Raw genomic sequence first — 22,365 nt, 5'->3', positions numbered from 1 at the left:
GGCACTACTATTGTATTAAGAGTGTTACACATATAAACATCAATTGGACAAAAAAGTATATTCATCACAAAATAATCCTAAACATGGTATCTATTTGCTGCCTTTTTTCATTATAGTTTACTAATGTGCAGGTACTTCAAAAAGTTCATGGAAAATGGAACTAAAAATCAGTTTATTTTGATGCAAAAATTTCTGAAATCCACACATAGCTTTTTCATAAAATACATTTTCCATGAACATTTCAAAGTAACTTTGTATAACTTAAGAGTCTGCCATGGGGGGCAGACTTGCCCCCAAAAAGGAACTTCAAGGAGAAATAAACTCTTTCATAACCACAAAATGTGAGGGATCCAACTCTGTTTCTCCAGTTCTGATCTGTCTTCTAAGTTTCAGGCTCATTTATCCAGTGTCTATCAGATATCTCCATATGCAAGCCCCATAAGGAATACAGGCTCAACATTCTCTGAACCAAAATTATCATGTTTCTACTGGATCTCCTCTTCTGTGCTTCACATATTGGTTAATCCATCCAATTATACAAGGCAAAACTCTGGGACTCACCTGCACACAGGTGCAAATCAATTTGGGATTTGAGGATCACTTGGGGATCAATTCATCAAAACTTTAGTTACAAGTGAAACAAATTCAACTACAGTCAGCTTGACTGGAAAACAGTTTATTGAATCACTTAACTCTGATGCCCATAAGAGATTCTATGTCTATGTAGTGCTAAATTATTAGTATTTTTTTAAATCATGCTCTTTCTTTCTCAGCTCCTCTCCATTGCTGTCTCCTTTCTAGATTGGGTGCACTGAGCTTTTACCCTTTTAGCATTAGTTCCAAAGAAACAGTTTCTCCTTCCTGATGATTTGGTAGGAGCCCTGGTCTGTTTAGATCAATTTTGTTCAGGGCCCACTCCTGGAGCAGTCACTGTGGTCAAAGATATGGAACTGTTGGGTCATCTGCCTACACGTTGGATGCATGGGGCCAGGGAATGGACTGAATGGGGATGAGCAGTATTTTTGAAAACTGCAGAGAGGAACACTGTATTGGCAGAAACAACTGTCAGGTATCTTCTATATCACCCTGCATGCCTCTTCTGCTCACCTCTTGATTCAAAGAAGTGCTTAGTTCCAGTGATTCCCCTTCCTTGTCGCCTCTCAGATTCCACCGTTAGGACCTACTTTAAGCCCTCAGGGTGTCTCACCTGAATTACAATGACCCTACTTAAAATCCTGTATCAACATTGAAATTCAAATCTGATCATGGTATTTCCTACCTTAAACGTCTACCAAGGCTGGTGTTTGGTGCAGTAGGTTAAGCTGCCAGATCTGATATCAGTATCCCATTTCGAGTGCCAGTTAGAGTCCTGGCTGCTCTTCTTCCAATCCAGCTCCCTACTAATGTGCCTGGGAAAGCAGCAGCAGATGGCCCAAATATTTGGCCCCTGCCACCAATATGGGATACTGGGATGGAATTCTAGACTTCAGGCTGCTCAGCCCTGGCTACTGCTTCCACTTGGAGAGTGAGCCAGAGGATGGAAGATTCATATCTATTCATTCATAGTGATTCATTCTCTCTCTCTCTCTCTCTCTCTCTCTCTTTCTCTCATATCCTGTCTCAAATAAATAAATGAATTTCTAAAAATTAACATTAAAATTTAAAAAGTCTACCAAGGCCAGACTACATATGATGGTGCTTCTAAAGGTTCACAGAATATATGAAAGACTGTGTATGGATTTCAAAACACTGTTTTGCACCAAATAAACTTCTCTTTTAATTCAATTTTTCAAAAGTTTTCAAAGTAATTTCATGTAATATAAATGTCATACCCTTTGCAGGATGAGAATATTTAAGGCCCTGTTGGATTGTTCAGCTTCATCTCTAATCACTTCCTATAACATATCCAAAGGTGGCTGATAAACATACTAATATTAACAAAGAAATAATATTTCTTTAATTCATTCAGGCATAGGACCTATGCAAACAACTCTCTGTGCCCTTGTGACAATTGTATTATAATCTTCATTTTATATATAAGAAAATCCAGCCTTGGAAAGGTTAGGCAAACTAATTATCCAAAGTCACACAGCTAGTAAGTGGCAAAGCCAATAAACCTCAGACAGGATGTGTTTGAAAACAAAGTCCAACATTTTCACTATTATATTGCTACACCAAGCAACTTTCAGTTCTCCAGGGATCCACGAGTTTTCCTTCCCATCCTGGGTATGTTCTCTTACAGGTACTACTGGTCAACTCCCACGCAACTTCAAGATCTAGCCCAAGTGTCTTCTTCAATGAAGACTTCTATGATAAATACAAGCTGAGCTTACCACTCTCTCCTTTATTAGTGATAAATGATAACTTGTCAATATTAGAAAACTAAAGATTTAAGATAATGATATTACTAGATAAATAATGGTCTACAATAGAATATTAATATCAAAAATCATTTTTAGAAAAATATTAATGACCTGAAATACTGTTTTCAACATCAGGTGACTGGGGAAGGAAAAGCAGAATATGGAGTATTAAGCAGTTCATCCTCTACCTTCATAAAATTATCTGTGTCCAATAAACTGACACATTCAAAATACAGACTAATGACTATGAGAATAGGATTTAGTGTCAGACAGAAATAGGTTTGACCTCCGTGTTTGTCATTACTAGCTCTGGGGCCTTGATAAAGGTACACGACTCCTCTGAGGTTCTGAATGTGTGTGTGTGTGTGTGTGCGTGTGTATGAATGCACGCTTGTATTTATATCATGCCTGTGTTATACCTATGTCACTTCTACATCTATATCACTACTTACAGAAAGTTGAGAAGGACAGTAAGGAACTGGGAGAAAATAAATATTAAAAAAATAAGAATGATGGTAATTTTGTTGATGTTGACTATATTCTTTATATTTTTCTCTATTTTCTAAATATTCTACAGAGTACATGTGTTTCCCTTAACTATATTCTGATACACCCTCTGTATTAATATGTTGTGTCTAATTTAAAACTGGGCCCAGGAGGAGAGGAGAAACTGCATCAAGTTGTCTAATGATGTATCCCACATCGCCCCTCACCCGGCATCAGTGTGAAATGACCTGCTGGTTAGCAGCATCGCAGCCATGGCAGATCTATCTGGCACACTTAGGGGGTCTTCTTTTGAAATACAGTCAATTTTTGACAATTTAAGGGATGGTTATCCAGTCTTAAATTATCTATATCCTTATAGTCTACAACATTTCCCTCCTGCTGACCAAATTTGAAGGTTTCATGACTCTTTAATATCTCTACCATGACACGAGGTGAAAAAGTAAAAATGATGATATTGTAATCAATCAAATGGCTTACTCTGTGGAACCATTGATCATTATGTTCACTCTAGAAGCTCCAATATAATTTTTTAGATATATTAGCAGGGAAAAACTTTCTTTCTCCTAGGAAAATGTTTTATTTTCTCTTTTTTTCATAAAACCATGTAATCTGGTTTCACCTTTTTGTCTCGGCTATTAGACGATTTGTCATTATTTGTTGCCTTGTCTCCTCTTTTCCTCAAACTTGATTTTTCCATTAACTTTATCTTTAATGTCCAATTTGGGTAGCAAGTTTCTAATCGCTTTTTTTGGACAGGCAGAGTTTGACAGTGAGAGAGAGAGAGACAGAGAGAAAGGTCTTCCTTTCTGTTGGTTCACCCCCCAAATGGCCACTAGGGCCAGCACGCTGCGGCCGGCGCACTGCGCCGATCTGAAGCCAGGTGCTTCCTCCTAGTCTCCCATGCGGGTGTAGGGCCCAAGCATTTGGGCCATCCTCCACTGCCTTCTCGGGCCACAGCAGAGAGCTGGACTGGAAGAGGAACAACCGGGACAGAATCCGGTGCCCCAACCAGGACTAGAACCCAGGATGCTAGTGCCACAGGCAGAGGATTAGCCAAGTGAGCCACGGTGCTGGCCTATAATCACTTTTTGAAACATCTTGGGTAGAAATATTCACCAAATGAATACTAATTTTGAAAAATCATGCTAATAAATATCAAGACCTTTTATATTGTTTTGCACTTAATTTTAGTGATTTAATATTCATGATTCCACCTGTTTTTCCTTGTCCTATAAATAAGGAAGCCATTCCCAATTTTACAGATATAAAAATCGAGAAAAGACCTCAGAGAGAATAAGAATGAAAGACTACAAGTTTGGGGACTAATTATCTGAGTTTGAATCTTTCTTTTATTCTGGTTTTACCTGGAGTCATTGAATAAACTGTTCAATTTCCCTGTCTCTCAGTGTGTTTATTTTTTTTAATTGTTTATTTACTTTATTTGAAAGTCAGAGAGAGAGAGAGAATACACATGCGTGCTCCCATTCTTTGGGTCATTTTCCAAGTGCCCACAACAGCCAATACTATGCCAGGTCAAAGCCAAAAGTCAGCAACTAAATTTAGGTCTCTCACATGGGTGGCAGAGACCCAAGCATCATCACTACCCCCCAGAGTCTGCATTAGCAGGAAGCTGGAATCTGAGCAGAGCCATACATTGTACTAGTACGCTGGTGTGGGATGTGGGAGTCCCAAGCAATGTTTTAACTGCGTTGCAAAATGCTCACCCCAGCATTTTTACCTGCAAAGTGGAAAGGAAGATAATACAGCAGTTACCACAACAGTAATTATGAGAATTGATCCAAGTAAGTCATACACTTGCATGGAGATCAAGGGAATCATACTAAACCTGATTTCAGAAGATAAATACCTTTTAGGATTTTTCCCCACCTCACTAGAAACACACAAATTCCTTCATATGGTACAATGGTTCACAGAAAGCTTTAGCACTGGACAGCCTTGGTGTGAACCACCCTTGCCCTTGCTAGCTGTGAAGCCTTGGCCAAGGTCCATAATGCTCAAAGCCATGTTGTTCTCAACAAGAAAGTAGAGAGAAAAATGGCCTTTCCTTACTATGGTTCTTGTGTTAAGCACATCATCCGGTGCCAGCATCATAGCAGGCAGTTAATAAATATTACAGTGCACACTGCTGTGCTGCTGTTATTATCATTATACAGTAGGCCAAGTGTACCAAAAGCCATCAAATTCAATTTCTTTTGTAATATTTTGCAATTCAGACCTTTAAACAATAATTCATCACTTTGTCCAAGAGAATTAAAGTTACACAGAATTTATTGGAGCTGAGAAAAAAAAATACCCACTTTCCCAAAATACAAAATTTTGTTGAATTTTTCCTAGCAGATTTTTGGCTTACTGCTAATTACATCAATTTAAAAAAAAAAACAAAAAAAAAAGCTTAATAAAGCTTGATGTAATATAGAAACAATCACTTTTTTGTTATTTATAATCCAAGAATTATATGACAAGTATAGATTTTAACAGTCATTTAAACTCTCACTCTGGTTCTGAGAAAAATCTTGGTAAAAATCTAATGCTCAGATTTTATAGTTGGATGTGTTTTTTGTTTTGGGAGATGGAGAGGTAGGTTATGTGTTTGAATATTGAAAGGGATTAAGTCTAATTGTCTGGTAACTAAAATCAACTTAATTAAATTTATAGTTGGCAACAGATTTTATTAAAGAACAATATCTATCACATCTCTAGATCTAGCTTTTAAAAAAAAATCACACCAAGAACACAGGTAGTCTCAGAACATCTGAAATTCAAAGCCTTTAACATAATAAAATGGAGAGGATAACAATTTGCTTTTCAAAAAAAAAAAAAAAAGCTGTTCCTTGCAAAAAGCTTTCATCCAAAATCAAGCTTTATATATATTTTCAGTGATTCAATAGCAAGAAATTTCATTTGCACAGATCACAAATTGAATGATTGTGAAATCACGCTTTGCTAGAGTGAATAAAAAACCTACTTTTGCACTTTGATGCCATTATTTTTATGCATCTTCTAGAAGACTCCTTGTAGTTTAAAAAATACTAATCAGTTTGGATGTATTGGCCTTCATCATTGTAAAGTGAGTCTGGTGATCCTGTGTACTTCACTGCAACTGATGGGAAAAATGCAAAGCCCTGACAGCTCGTATTAAGCATCACACAGAAAAAGTATAATTAGCATTTCTGTGCTAATTAAAAGTGATGCTGGGTTAGTTCCAATATCATGCTTTTAAATGGCTGATGTCTCAAGAGAACAAAGTTGGGGAGGGAGGTAATGCATTTCAAATGGAAAAACAATGTGCAAACTTTCTTAAATGACCAGGATTTGTGCATGTTGTTATTTACATCTCATTATAATGGCGGATTTCAAGATGACTACTTTTAATCAGCTGACCATTTTCACTTTGCCCATTTTGTATGTGGAGGGAACTCAAGATGTTTTTCTGCTTGTTTAAATCCTCTAACCGTCTGCTTTCACACAAAATTAATTAAAGATTTTCTAAATAGAGAACATGCCATGAAAGAAAGAAGCAGTTCAGGATTTTTGCTTTCTCGTTTATACAGTGTAAAGTACATAGTGTACTCAGCCACTTCTGTCTTTGCTGCAAGTGAATTTTAAAGGCAAATACTACTGCCCCAGACCCAACAGTTTTTCAAATAAACAGATGATTGCCGTTGATTAAATACTTTTTTCAAACAGTCCAATTATTCAAAATCACAAAGGTTCTACATGGTGTTAAATCTGATTTTCTTTCCAAACGAATGTCAGAGGATCACCAAGAGGTGGGGAGAGAGGGAAGCTATTGTTCCACCACATTCCATTCCTGTTAAATCAACTTGATATACGCGATAAATTAAGTCTGCACTGCAGGTCAGTGAATTTCTATTAACTACTTATTATGGAAGAAAGGAAAGCAGCCCAGTCAAGAACTCTTAGACATCAGCCAAGGCAAGCTGTCACTCTGTTTAACTTTTACAATAAATGCTCCTCGGTCTCACACATGGGAAAGGAAAAAAAAAAATCATTTGGCATTTAAGCTCTCATTGCCAATGTGCATTAAGGCAAAGAACAAGGCTAGCCTACATTGACTACCTGTTCTAATTTTAAAAGCCAGGAAACTTTGGATGTTGTTAAGAATTTGCAGGTTTATAACATAATCATTTGAAAACAGGCCTCTAGAGATTCTGAAATATGGCAGCCCTGCTGAGCTTAGTCCTAGCTGTGCTCCTAACCCAAGCGGCTATGTCATTACTGAGTCAAATGACTGCTGAGTGAGGTGAGGGAGTCCCCAAAAGAGGTGACGTTTTCTCCACAGCGGCTGGAGGAGCAGGACATTGTAGAGGACTAACCTCAAAAGAAATCTAGGCCTGAAAAACATAACTTTTGATCCCAAAAGTTTGGAAAGAACATGAACCACAGAACTCAGTGGGTTCTAAGGCCCCATCAGCAAGCCTGGGCTCTTTGGACAAGAAGTAGTAGGTAAAAAGTCAGCAGCTAGGACTAGCGCTCCCTATCCCCGGCCCTAAAGAACAGGAACTGGGACAGGAGGCTTCCTTCTGGGAAGGAGGCCTTCTGGGTAGCTGACAGCCACTGCCTGCCCACAATACAGAGACCACATCGCCTTCAATCACTGCCTGACGTGCTACCAGTTCAGATCTCTAACGACCAGACCTCATTCCCTGGAAGGATATCAAAAAATGAAGGAGGGAGGGATGCATGAAAAAAATTTTACAAATCGGAGAGTTAGAGCAAACAGAAACCACGTTGAGAAAAATGCAATTTTTTTTTTCAAGGAATACAAATGATGATGATGTAAATATGTATATGAATATTGTAATAAGAGCAATCACAATTAAAGAACAAAAAGCAGTATAGGAAGTAAAATAAAGACTGATTTTTCAAATAATCCAATAGATGAATTTAAATAATGAATGGTTATTGTTAATATCCAAGTTACTGACTTGGAAAAGAAAGTCAATTAATAAGTAAGTAAGTGGGGCCAGTGCTGTGGTACAGTAGGTTAAGCTGCTGTCTGCAGTATAGGCATCCCATATGGGCACTGGTTCGTATCTTGGCTGTTCTACTTCTGATCCAGCTCCCTGCTAATGCACCTGGGAAAGCAGGGGAAGATGGCCCAAGCCCTACACCCATGTGGGAGACCTGGAAGAAGCTCCTGGCTCCTGGCTTTGGCCTGGCTCAGCCCTGGCCATGGCAGCCATTTGGGCAGGGAATCAGCACATGGAAGATCTCTCTTTGTCTGTAACTCTTTCAAATAAATAGTAGATCTTTAAAGACAAAATAAGTAACTAAATTGAGAAAACTTCAAAACACAAGATATAAAGTGATGAAATATAAAAATAGAGATTAAAAATATAAAATGTTACAAATATTAAAAGAAGAGGCTGGCACCTGCAATGGACTGCCACCGGATGACAGTGTACCTTAGGAACGTGGGTTCAAGTCCCAGCTGTTTCATTTCCAATCCAGTTTCCTGCTAATGTGCCTAGGGAGGCAGAAGATGGCCCAAGTATCTGGGTCCCTGTCACCCACACAGGAGACCCATATGGAGTTCCTGGCTCCTGGCTTCAGCCTGGTCCAGCCTAAGTGTTGTGGCCAATTGGAGAGTGAACCAGCAGATGGAATATCCTCTCAGTAACTCTACTTTTCAAATAAATAAATAAATCTTTTAAAAAAGAAAGAAAAAAATACCAAGAGAAAATAAAAAAGATTTAGAGGACAAAGCCAAGAAGTTAGCTTTTCTCTTTCCCAAAAGAAGGTAGGAAGAAGCAAAAATTGAGGTCTGGTGCTGTGGCATAGCAGGTAAAGCTACCACCTGCTACACCAACATCCCATATGGACACCAGATTGAGTTCCAGCTATTCCAGTTTTGATCCAGCTCCCTGCTAATGCACCTGGAAGAGCAGCAGAGGCTGGCCCAAGTCCTTGGGCCCCCAAACTCACAGGGGAAACCTGTAAGAAGCTTCTGGCTTAGATAGTTCAGTTCCGGCCATGCCATCGCAGCCACTTGTGGAGTGGACCAGTGGATGGAAGTCTTCTCTGTCTGTTTCTCCCTCTCTAATTCTGCCTTTCAAATAAATAAATCTTTAAAAAAAAGAAGAAAATTATTGGATCAAAAGAAAAATCACAAGCTATTTTGAAGCAATGGAAAGAATACTTTTAAACCTAGGGGAAAGAGACATTAGTACACGGGTTTGAAAGGCTGTAACAAAAAAGAACATAAAATCACCATAAAGAAGCACTGAGATCTAATAGGTTTTCAATTGAGTTTTTAAAATCCAGTGTTTTTCAACTGGGATACCATTGACATTTTTGATGGAGTAATAATTTGTTGTACAGGACTGTCTCATACATCGCTGTATGTTAAAACATTTCTAGATTCCCAGTACAAAAGAATATTAGTATTTCAGTAGCACTGATGTAACCAAAATATCACGCATTTAAAAATGTTCTCATGAACACATAACTCCAGTGTCACTCCAGGCCACAGAAAATGGAGGTAACGTCATTAGTTAAATCTAGCTTTACCATTGTACTGAATTGTGATAAAAGTATAGGGAAAGAAAGCACTAGTTCACTCTCATTTTAAAAATTGGTTCACATGATCAGAAAGGGAGATCAGTTTCTATGAAACTGTCTATATCAATATCTTTCTATATATCTATAATTTCTTTTTTTTGACAGGCAGAGTGGACAGTGAGAGAGAAGAGAGACAGAGAGAAAGGTCTTCCTTTTTCTGTTGGTTCACTCCCCAATGGCCGCTGTGGCTGGTGCACCGCAGCTGGCGCACCACGCTGATCGAAGCCAGGAGCCAGGTGCTTCTCCTGGTCTCCCATGCGGGTGCAGCAGCCCAAGGACCTGGGCCATCCTCCACTGCACTCCTGGGCCACAGCAGAGAGCTGGCCTGGAAGAGGGGCAACCGGGACAGAATCTGGTGCCCTGACCGGGACTAGAACCCGGTGTGCCAGTGCCGCAGGTGGAAGATTAGCCTATTGAGCCGCAGCGCCGGCCTCTTTATATCTATAATTTCAACATAACTTCAATTAGAGTTCCAGTATGACATTTAAAAAATTTTGGCTACAGTGATACTATTATTTATGAAATATTTGCCAAAAGTAAAGGATTAAAAAAAACAAAAAGGAGATCTAAAGGAAGAGAGACTTGTTTTACCAAACATCAGAACACAGTATAAAGAGATGATCATATTAACTTAGATCAATGGTACATAATGGAAAATCAAAAATTAGATGCTGGCAAGTGAGGATTTACTATGTGCCAAAAGTGGTAGTTCATTTCATTGGGTTAAAAAAAAATGAAAGTGTCATTAATAAATTACCCTAGTTGTCCATCTGGAGAAAATTTTCTGGACTACCAATACCTATAAAGAACAAATTTTATATGCATTAAAGATATAAAGATAAAAATACTGAACAAAAGTATTTCAAGAAAATCTGGGATGCTATATGTATTGTTGAGGGGAAAGGAAGACCTTCCTTATCCAAACTGAAAACCTGCAGACCATAAAAGGTAAAATAGACATATTTGGCTATACGAATGTCGAGAAAATATTCCAAGATGTTTAACGGTACTAGTGGTGCAGAAAAAGTAAAAGATGACATATCCTTTATACTAATTAGATTGGCAAAATATGAGAGTAGCAGTCACTACTGTTGGTGTTAACATGTCCATTTCATATTTATTAAAGAGGATGAAAGTGTGTACAGGAGTAAAAAATGTATTCAAAAGGAAATAGGAGTTGTAAAAACCTCTTGACAATCTGTCCACATCTATTCAAAATAAAAATATACACATTAACCTAAAAAAAAATCCCCCTTCTGAGAACCTAACCTAAGAAATAGAGCTCTGGCCGGCGCCACGGCTCAACAGGCTAATCCTCTGCCTGCGGCGCCAGCACTCCGGGTTCTAGTCCCGGTTGGGGCCCCAGATTCTGTCCCGGCTGCCCCTCTTCCAGTCTAGCTCTCTGCTGTGGCCCCAGAATGCAGTGGAGGATGGCCCAAGTGCTTGGGCCCTGTACCCGCATGGGAGACCAGGAGAAGCACCTGGCTCCTGGCTTCGGATCAGTGCAGTGCACCGGCCACAGCGCGCCAGCCGCAGAGGCCACTGGGGGGTGAACCAATGGAAAAGGAAGACCTTTCTCTCTCTCTCTCACTGTCCACTCTGCCTGTCAAAAATAAATAAATCAATAAATATAAAAGAAATAGAGCTCAAATACATAAGAACGTTACAAGATATTTATTGCAGGTAAAAGCCAAAATAAAAATAAGAACAAAATAGAAACAAAGTAAGTACTCAACAATTGTCTCCATCACAGATTATACTGCCATCCAAATGAATTAGGGGCCGGCACTGTGGCACAGTGCGTTAAGCCAGAGCTGTCAGCAATGACATCCCATATGGGGGCCTGCTAAAGTCCTGACTGCTTCACCTCTGATCCAGCTCCCTTATAATGGCCTGGGAAAGCAGTGGAGGATGGCCCAAGTCCTTGAGCCCCTGCACCCACGTGGGCTGCCCAGATGAATCTCCTGGCTCCTGGCTTCAGCCTGGCCTAGGCACGGTCATTTTGGCCATTTGGAAAGTGAACCAGTGAATGGAAGAGCTCTCTTTCTCTGTCTCCCCTTCTTTCTCTGTAACTCTGACTTTAAAATAAATAAATAAATCTATTTAAAAGAAAAAAAAAAGGATGATCAGAGTTCCATAAATTAGAAAAAAAGTCTTTCCATACAGTTTTGGAATGAAACAAGCTAAATATAGAGGGGGATGCTTCTAAAAAATAATTATAAAACAATGATAAACTTCTTAAGAGTTTTGATTTATTTCTGTGTATGCATAGGTTATGCATGATTATATGTGTGGATATCTGTGTTTGCATGATTATATAAGCATGTAAATATAAATTTTACATGTCATAGAATTTAATTGTATGATATACTTTTTTATATAAGTATGTATAATTTAATTATGATAGGTAGATAGGAAATGATACATGAGAGACAGACAAACAGAAAATGCACGGCAATGGTGGATGGGAGGATAAACAACTACTGAAAATTTTATATTTGTATAAAATGATATATATGTAAGAGGATACTCCAAAAATATGAAAAATGAAATTTACTTGGCAAAAAAATTGAAATCTATACACAGAGATGTCTCCAAAAAGTTCATGAAAAATGTGTATTATGAAAATAACAGGCATGGATTTAAAATTTTTGCACCAAAATAAAGTTACATTTTACTTCTACTTTGCCATGAACTTTCTAAAGTTCTCTCATAAGGTAGGTATACCTATTTTATTAATTCTAAGGTGTATTTTTTGCCTTTTAAAATCTCTAAAATCATAATGAATTTGACAACTGATGGCATCTGATACCTGGCAATTAAGTGGCAGGGTTTTCTTTTTCATAATGGTACATAAAAGAATGGTGCCCTGACTGGATGGGATGTGCTATTACATTAACATATCCTTCAAAAAGTGCTTTTAACCCAAGTTGATAATGGTGTATCCAATTGAACAGTAGAACAGAACTTTGAAATAAAACAGTCTTTTTTTCACATTTCTTTAAGTGGGTTAAAAAAAAAAAAAAAAAAAACAGTGTGGAAGGGTAAAAATGGATCCATTAGGGAAGCCATCTAGTGTCCAGTGGCCAAATAATCTAACAGTGTATTAGACCCTTCTGAGTGGATTGAAGGAAAAGAGGCCATGCACTGAAATGCACATAGCAGGGCAGTCCAAATAAGAGGATTTCATTGGCCCTTTGGCAACCCTTAGGCAACCACAGCAAGATAACAAAGGATCCTTCCAGCCTCAATTGCCATCACACTGGTAACTTCAGCACCTGATCACTGCAATCTTCCCTTTTCTACTCCTTGAGGGAATAGAAATCTGAGACAATACTGCTTCTCTGAGCTGGGAAGTACCTGAACTCCCAGAGGAAGCTGAAATTTAGCCACAGGGCTCTCTAAATTAGTAGAAACCTTAGTTTGAACCCCAGCGCACCCATTTGAAAATACTAGGTCTGTCTGACTTCACTTGGGAGTTTCCAAAAATCAGCATTTAGGAACACGAAATGTTACCTGCACAAATTTTCCATTTGCTTTAAAAACAGTCCCTTACAATTAATATGTAATGAAAAAAATGAATCTATTTAGAATCTTTCTATGTCTAAAACACTTCCACTCTTTTGCTGTTTGAACTTTTAGTGCATTCAGACAATCTAAAGCCAGTTTTTATACTTAGGACTTCCAAAGTCATTTATATTTCTCTAAATATTCCCCATCACACCGGTCAAGACCTCCTAATCTAAAAGAAAAGAGGACACAGAGACCCACAAAAGAATAAAGACAAACACTTTGGTTCCAAAGGCGATTGCTTAGGAATCACTATTTGATTAATCATCTCTACTGTAGTCACTCTCAGTTGCTATGATAAATTATCACAGTGGGGGGAGCGCTGTGGTGTAGTGGGCAAAGCTGCTGCCTGTGATGCCAGCATCCTATATAGGCACTGGTTCAAGTCCCAACTGCTTCACTTCCAATACAGCTCTCTGATAACGTGCCTAGGAAAAGCAGCAGAAGATGATTCAAGTCCTTGGGCCCCTTTTCCCTCATGGGAGACATGGAAGAAGTTCCTGGCTCCTGGTTTCGGTCTGGTCCACCCCTGGCCATTGCGACGATTTGGGGAGTGAACCACCAGATGGAAGATCTCTCTCCTCTCTCTGCAACTCTGCTTTTGAAATAAATAAAATAAAACTTTTTTAAAAAGTTATCACACACTGGGAGAATGAAACAAAAACATTCACTTCTCAAGGTTTGGGGGCCAGGCCGGCGCCACAGCTCAATGGGCTAATCCTCCGCCTGCGGCGCCAGCACCCCAGGTTCTAGTCCCGGTTGGGGTGCTGGTTCTGTCCCGGTCACTCCTCTTCCAGTCCAGCTCTCTGCTGTGGCCCGGGAGTGCAGTGGAGGATGGCCCAATTGGGCCCTGAACCCACATGGGAGACCAGGAGGAAGCACCTGGCTCCTGGCTTCAGATCGGCGCAGCGCGCTGGCCGTAGTGGCCATTTGGGGGGTGAACCAACGGGAGGAAGACCTTTCTCTCTGTCTCTCTCTCTCTCACTGTCTAACTCTGCCTGTCAAAAAAAAGTTTGGGGGCCAGAAGTCAAAGAACAGAGTGCGAGAGTGCGACATGGCTGGATTCTGAAGAGGGCCTTCTTCCAGGGTGCAGATGGCCAGCTTCTCTCAGATCCTCATGATGCAGACTGCCAGCTAGCTAATTCTCTGGACTCTTATGAAACCACTGATCCCATAAAAAAGGTCTTTACACTCATGACCTAATTACCTCCCCAAAGCCCCCACCTTCAAATACAATAATGTTGAGATTAAGGCTTCAACATACAACTGTGAGGGAAAGGAGGACGCTCAGTCCATTGTAACCTTGTTAGCTGGACAGTGAAACATACAGAATAAGTAGATGCTAATTCCAGATCCTGGTGACTTGTAATCAGAGAATAAAATATAGGATACGTACTACTAACCAGTCCCCCAGTGTGCTCCTCACAAATATACCATTTAGATGAATGTCCTTTCTTCCCCAAATGATGTCCCCATTCTCTCTCCCACCGACTTCCCTGTCCATCTGCACAGTGTCCAAGCTGTTCTTGACTAACAGGTTTACCAGGTAACTGGTTCAAGACATTGTGTTAGCCCAAATTCTTCATCACCATCCCATCCCTTCTTTGGTACAATCATACATGTGGGATCTTAACACATTTTCCTCTCCCTCACCCAGTGATAGCTCAATTTTACTGCAGGCATGACTTCTTACTCATTTCCTTGCCCAGCTGCTCCAGGAAAGTCTATGGAAAGGTTCAAACATATTGTAATATATTGTGGGGAGCAACTCGGACTAGACTAAGTTACTGGAATTAAGACTTATTCTATGCATCTGCTCTCCCACAATATGGCGCTGAGAAGGGAGCAAACAGCTTCTACACAGCTGCCTCTCGCCAACTTGAGTGATGACCTGCGGGAGCTGATCCTGCTCCTGATTGGAGGAGAGCAGCATACTCGGCGTGTGGGTAACAGAATTAGGATTGGTGGAAGAGGACTATAAAGGAGGAGAGAGACAACATGCACCAGGAACATCTATCTGAAGGAACACCTGAGCAGCCCCCGAGAGAGCCGGCCGGCAGTGTGCCGCTCCCCCGTGGAAGTGGGGAAAGTGGCAGGGGGAACCACCCTTCCACAGAGCTGGAAGGGTCGGTAGCCAACCTGGGAAGAACCAGCAGCAAACCCGGGAAGGGCCGAGCAGACAAAAGAACAACGCAGGGTTTAGTGTCGTTCCTCCGCAAAGAGGGGGAGCGACATATATCATTAAAGTTAAATTGTTTTAAAGCCTTCTCTGAATAATCAGCATTTGAAATTTGAAAGATTTTAAAAGAGGATGATAACTTTAAAAATAAGGGCCTGCACTGTGGCGCTGCAGGTTAATGCCCTGGCCTGAAGCGCCGGCTGGAGACCTGGCTGCTCCACTTCCCATCCAGCTCTCTGCTATGGCCTGGGAAAGCAGTACAAGATGGCCCAAGTCCCTGGGCCCCTGCACCCGTGTGGGAGACCTGGATGAAGCTCCTGGCTCCTGGCTCCTGGCTTCAGATCAGCGCAACTCCAGTTGTTGTGGTCAATTGGGGAGTGAACCATCGGATGGAAGACCTCTCTCTCTCTCTGACCCTCCCCTCTCTGTGTAACTCTTTCAAATAAATAAATAAATCTTAAAAAAAAACTTTAAAAATATTTGCCAAAAAAGATGAAAGATAGGAAATACAAATCACTAAAACTGGTTCTTTTGGAAACAATACCTATTATTTGTATTATTTGAAGTATATTCCGGGGAGAGATGGGAGCAGGGGAGACTAAGTAGACAAGAGAATATTCAGTAACAGATAATGTGAAGATGGCCAACCACAGGAAGCCCAGAACTGGCACAATCCATATGACAGAACATTGTCATTAAACAAAGCCAATCACACACACACACACACACACACACACACACACATTTCCTGCGGGTTTCTGACACAGGAGAGAAAGTGAGAATGCAGGATTACTGAGCCCAGGGCCTTTGTGTATAGCTGTGCAAGTAGTAAACTTCTCAGGCTCTGAATATGGGTACTGAGTAAGGCTGAACCCAACCTGTGTACTGTAGTGTGGGGCTACATTAGTTTGGAGATTAGGGTATTGTTCTTCTTGTCTGAAAGGGTGTGTCTTCAAGAGGTGGCATCTTTTTCTGATGAGGCTATAGCAGTTTTAAAAATTCTTCAACACTCCTCCTAACAAGTAGGGCTATTGTTCACTTCTGGTTTCTCATTGTTTTTTAAAAATGTGATTACTTTTTTAGGTTTATTTATTTGTTTGAGAGGCAGAGTTACAGAAAGAGAGACAGACAGAGATCTCCCATCTGATGGTTCATCTCCAAAACGGCCACAATGGTTGATGCTAGAAGCCAGGAGCCTCATCCAAGTCTCCTACGTGGGTGCAGGGGCCCAAGCACTCGGGCCATCTTCTGCTGCCTTTCCAGGTTCACCAGCAGGGAACTGGATCAGAAATGGACCACCTAGGACTTGAACCAAGGCCCATATGGGATGCCAGCATGGCAGACATGCCCCTTTACTGGCCCCAGATTCATTCTCTTTGAATCTGATCCCTTACTTTTTTATTCATATAAAGAGAACAGATTTCACGCATTCCATAGGTACAGTTCCAAGAAGACAAACCACATTTCCTTCACTCCCCTGCTCCCCACCAATCTTCCTCCCTCCCACCATTCTCTTCATCAGTTTTTACAAGGACATAATTTTAATCTACTCTATATTCAAAAGCTTAATTCACCACTAATCATAACAGTCAACAAGTAAAAAGTAGGAAGACCATAGTTCCACAGGAATATAAACAAGGACTAAGAACAGCAATCTTATCCCAAAAATGTCCATTTCATTCTTATACATTTTTGGTACTCTATATTACCTGCCATGTATCAGAGAAAATATATGATATTTATCTTTTTCAGACTAGCTTATTTCACTAAGCATAAAGTTGCACTCATTTTGTTGCAAAATACAGGATTTCATTTTTTTATGACTGAGTAGTAGTCCACAGTGTGTATATGCCACATTTTCTTTATCCAGTCATTGGTCGATAGACATCAAGGTTGATTCTATATCTTAGCTATTGTGAACTAAGCTGTAGTAAACATGGGGGTACAAATAACTCTCTCACATGCTGAGTTTATTTCACTTGGGTAAATTCCCAGGAGTGGGAAGGCTGAGTCATATGATAGATCTATTTTCATATCTCTAAGGAATCTCCATAGTGTCTTCCATAACAATTGTATTAGTTTGCATTCCCCCCCACAGTGTATTAGGGTACCTTTTTCACCACATATTCACCACGATTTATTGTCTATGGATTTCTGTCTGAGAGCCATTCTAACAGGGGTGAAGAGAATCTTCACTGTAGATTTGATTTGCATTTCCCTGATGGCTAATGGTCGTGAGCATTTTTTCATCTGTCTTTTGGCTTTTTTGCATTTTATCCTTTGAAAAATGCTTGTTCATGTCCTTTGCCCACTTATTCACTGGATTCTTAACTGGATTGTTTGTTGTGCTGTTGTTGAGTTTCTTGAGTTCTTTATGATCCTGGATATCAATCCTTCATCAGTTGCATAGTTTGCAAATATCTTCTTCCATTCTTTTGGTTGCATCTTCACTTTGTTGAATGCTTGAATGTTTTCATTACAATACAGAAGCTTGTTAGCTTGATGCAATCCCATTTGTCTATTTTTGTCTTTATTGCATGTGCTTCTGGGGTCGTTCACAAGAAGTCTTCGCCTACACCAATGTCATGCAGACTTTCCCTGATGTTTTCCTCTAGGAATTTGATGGTATCAGGTCATAGATTTAGATCAGCCCATTTGAGTTGATTTTTTATAAGGTATAAGGTAGAGGTCTTGTTGACTTAACAAATTGACACTCTTGTTTATGGTGTCAGTAATCACCCTAGGCTCTTGTCATGAGCTGCCAAGGCTATGGAGGCCTTTTGAGTTCGTTGACTCTGATCTTATTTAGACAAGGTCATAGTCAAAGTGGAAGTTCTCTCCTCCCTTCAGAGAAAGGTACCTCCTCCTTTGATGACCTGTTCCTTCTACTGGGATCTCACTCGCAGAGATCTTTCATTTAGGTTTTTTTTTTTTTTTGCCAGAGTGTCTTGGCTTTCCATGCCTGAAATACTCTCATGGTTCTTCAGCCAGATCTGAATGCTTTAAGGGCTGATTCTGAGGCCAGAGTGCTGTTTAGGAACTCTGCCATTCTATGAGTCTGCTGTGTATCCCACTTCCCATGTTGGATCGTTCTCTCCCTTTTTTATTCTTTCAGTTAGTATTAGCAGACACTATTCTTGTTTATGTGATCCCTTTGACTCTTAGACCTATCAGTGTGATCAATTGTGAACAGAAATTGATCACTTGGACTAGTGAGATGGCATTGGTACATGCCACCTTGATGGGATTGAATTGGAATCCCCTGGCACATTTCTAACTCTACCATTTGGGTAAGTCAGCTTGAGCATGTCCCAAATTGTACATCTCCTCCCTCTCTTATTCCCACTCTTATATTTAACAGGGATCACTTTTCAGTTAAATTTAAACACCTAAGAATAATTGTGTGTTAATTACAGAGTTCAACCAATAGTATTAAGTAGAACAAAAAAAATACTAAAAGGGATAAAGTATTAAGTTGTACATCAACAGTCAGGACAAGGGCCGATCAAGTCACTCTTTCTCATAGTGTTCATTTCATTTCAACAGGTTTTCCCTTTGGTGCTCAGTTAGTTGTCGCCGATCAGGGAGAACATATGATATTTGACCCTTTGGGACTGGCTTATTTCACTCAGCATGATGTTTTCCAGATTCCTCCATTTTGTTGCATATGACCAGATTTCATTGTTTTTGACTGCTGTATAGTATTCTATAGAGTACATGTCCGATAATTTCTTTATCCAGTCTACTGTTGATGGGCATTTGGGTTGATTCTAGGTCTTAGCTATTGTGAATTGAGCTGCAATAAACATTAAGGTGCAGACTGCTTTTTTGTTTGCCAATTTAATTTCCTTTGGGTAAATTCCAAGGAGTGGGATGGCTGGGTCAAAACGGTAGGGTTATATTCAGGTTTCTGAGGAATCTCCAGACTGACTTCCATAGTGGCTTTACCAGTTTGCATTCCCACCAACAATGGGTTAGTGTCCCTTTCTCCCCACATCCTCACCAGCATCTGTTGGTGGTAGATTTCTGTATGTGAGTCATTCTAACCGGGTTGAGGTGAAACCTCATTTCCATGAACTTTTTGACCCCTCATATACCTAGACTTTCAAATTTTCTGTACTAAAACAAACTTATCTTTTCCTTCCATTTTCAGGGAATATTTTGCAGTATTCTAACTGTAATGACATTTCCAGATATTCCCCAGCAGTTGAATGACCTCCAGCCTTCTAGTCTTCTCATTGGATGCCCTAAACACTGTCACACAGAGACCAGTTTCACTGCAGATGCTGAGTTCCTGATCCACAGAATCAATGAACATTAAAAAATGACTGTCTTATGCACTGTGTTTAGAGTCATTGATTATGTAGCAATTACCAACTGAGCTATCATCCACCTAAAATGCATTTCTAATTCCCAATGAAGGCTCTTCGTAGGCTTGCAGCAGTTTTGACTTATGCTGGGCTAGGCTAGAGCCACCAAGTTGTATCCACAGGCACATGCCATCATTATTATCATTTCAAAGAGCCAGCTCTCCTTATTCTCTGAAATTCAAAGTCCAAATTCCTTTCCTGGCATATGAGTCCCTTGGTTCTTCTCTCCGGTCTCGTCGCTCTCTACTTCCCCAAATCACACATCACATTCTTGCTTGCCTCTGGGTCTTTGCATGTGCTGAAGCCACTACCTGAAATATCTTCCTCTCTTCCCAACCTCTGTAGCTGTACTCTTACCTTCTAAGTTAGTTTTCTAATGCCACTATTATCAGTAATGCAGAAGTTTTTTCTGTCTTGTTTCATCTTGAACTGATTATAACATGGGAAAATTATTTGGCAACACACTATTCCCAATGACTTCCCCTACAGCGTTCAGATACACTTTTCTTTCCACTAATGTTGGCCTTCCATGGTAGTGAGGGAAGCCACATTCCAGAACCAACCACCTTCTTAGATGTTACCATGACATGTACTCAGATGAAATGTATGGAAACTGATTCTCCTCACAAAGGAATAACACATTCAAGAAGCCAAGTCTGTTGACACAAGGACATCTGAGATCCGTTAAGCCTCTTACTAAAACTTTAGAGTAAACAAGAGTGGAAAATAGCCTAGAAATCAATTCAGCCTTCATATCGTTTGGCTCGAGAAAAGCTGTTATAAGGTGCTACTGAGCTAACAGCAGGACAACCGATGGCCTCAGTTGGCCACATTGGGCATCTGAGACGACTAAGCTTTAATGAGAGCAGCTTAAGACCTGTAGACAGGCAGCTACTCATTTGTGCCCTGTGAGTTTTTGCATTTTTACTTTTGGTCTCTTCTATATATTATCCCCACCATGAAACAATTAGAGTAAAAGCAAAAAGGACTGGATTTAAGAAAAATGATAGATTTGAATTGAAAAAATGCACACAAAATGAAATAACTGTTGGTCTCAAACATAATCTTTTGGGTATTGTGAAATGAGACAGCCCTAATCTCTCAAATAACAAAGATAGGCAAAAATGATAGAATGTAAATGTCAAAGAGGCTCACAGGAATAACTGGAAAATTGATTGACACCCTGGAGTTTCCAAAATGTTTTTTAAAAACCCAAATACATTCTCTGACACAATACAAAACCTGTGAGTACTCCATGGGAAAATAAATGTTTATTTCAAATACAAGCTTTGAAATTTGTAAATAAAAGCAGACAGGCTCTTGTCCCCAATGCTGATGGCGCTAGCATGCTAACAAGCACTTCAGTGAAAAATACACATATCTGTTTGAATTAAAGAAAGCCTTGCCTGTCTCATTCTTCTCTGCCTGCCTTTTCCTTTCCCCCCCTCTCTGTCATCTCTACTTTCTGTCTGTCCCATCTCTTGTTTTTCTCCTCCTTTAATTTGCCATCTTGATATTATGTCTTATTTCAATTAATGGTCTGTCCATTACAGACACTCTCTGTGCTTCAATTTTGCTAGGACTAAAGATAAATGTGAACAAAATGCAGGGCCTTTATAAAACTGAAAGTTCAATTGAGTCAAAGAGATAAGAACCCAGAGAGCTGATACGCAAAGTAGTAGCCCATCATAAATGTTGGAGTCTCGCAGGGTGCAGAGATGACTACTGGTTGCTGGGAACAAAGGACACAGCATCAGAGCTGGGTCTTGAACGACTCTGGCAGGGGGGAAAACATTCCAGAAAGAGATATAATGAGCAAAGAACTAGGGTGGGAGAGAACAATATTTGCTGCCAAGGTAAAACCCAGAAAACAGTTTTGCATTTAATTCAGGATTCACAAAAGAGAGGGTAAGGGATAAGACTGTAAACACAGATGGCAACTGAATTACAGGTGACTTTGAATGCCAGGAAAAGGGGCTTAAATTCTACTGTCCACCATGAAGGGCCATTAGTGTCTTCTAACTGGATTTTAAAGATGTATCTTTTTTTTTTTTTTTTTTTTTTTTTTTTTTTTTTGATAGGCAGAGTTAGACAGTGAGAGAAAGAGAGAGACAGAGAGAAAGGTCTTCCTCCCGTTGGTTCACCCCCCAAATGGCTGCTACCAGAAGCCAGGAGCAAGGTGATTCCTCCTGGTCTCCCATGCGGATGCAGGGCCCAAGCACTTGGGCCATCCTCCACTGCCCTTCCGGGCCACAGCAGAGAGCTGGACTGGAAGAGGAGCAACCGAGACAGAAACTGGCGCCCCAACTGGGACTAGAACCCAGGGTGCCGGCACCACAGGTGGAGGATTAGCCAAGTGAGCCGCGGCACTGGCCTAAAGATGTATCTTTGAAAACCCTCTGTCCTTAATGTGCTGTACAATGTGAATTAATACTATAACTAGCACTCTAACAGTACTTTATATTTTGTGTTTCTGTGTGAGTACAAACTGTTGAAATCTTTACTTAATATATACTAAATTGATCTTCTGTATATAAAGATAATTGAAAATGAATCTTGATGTGAATGGAATGGGAAAGGGAGCAGGAGATGGGAGGGTTGTGGGTGGGAGGGAAGTTATGGGGGGAAAATGCCACTGTAATCCAAAAGCTGTACTTTGGAAATTTATATTTATTAAATAAAAGTTAAAAAAAAAAGGAAAGAAAACCCTCCCATTCTCCTCCACTCATTCTGGCCAACTCTTGTTGTTCATGACTTTTATGGAATAAAA

At 40.1% G+C, this 22,365-nt stretch overlaps 1 protein-coding gene across 1 annotated transcript in view; it reads right to left on the bottom strand.

Annotated features, from left to right (window-relative positions):
• The window catches only part of LOC138844413 (uncharacterized), a 205,134-nt gene that overhangs the window by 92,066 nt on the left and 90,703 nt on the right, over nucleotides 1-22,365 (bottom strand). The gene's annotated exons all lie outside the window — the stretch shown is intronic.

The sequence above is a fragment of the Oryctolagus cuniculus genome, chromosome 11 (genome assembly GCF_051225735.1).
Source record: "Oryctolagus cuniculus isolate XC-2025 breed Fujian yellow rabbit chromosome 11, ASM5122573v1, whole genome shotgun sequence".
Classification (NCBI taxonomy): Eukaryota; Metazoa; Chordata; class Mammalia; order Lagomorpha; family Leporidae; genus Oryctolagus; species Oryctolagus cuniculus.
This window is presented reverse-complemented; position numbering and strand designations above follow the sequence as displayed.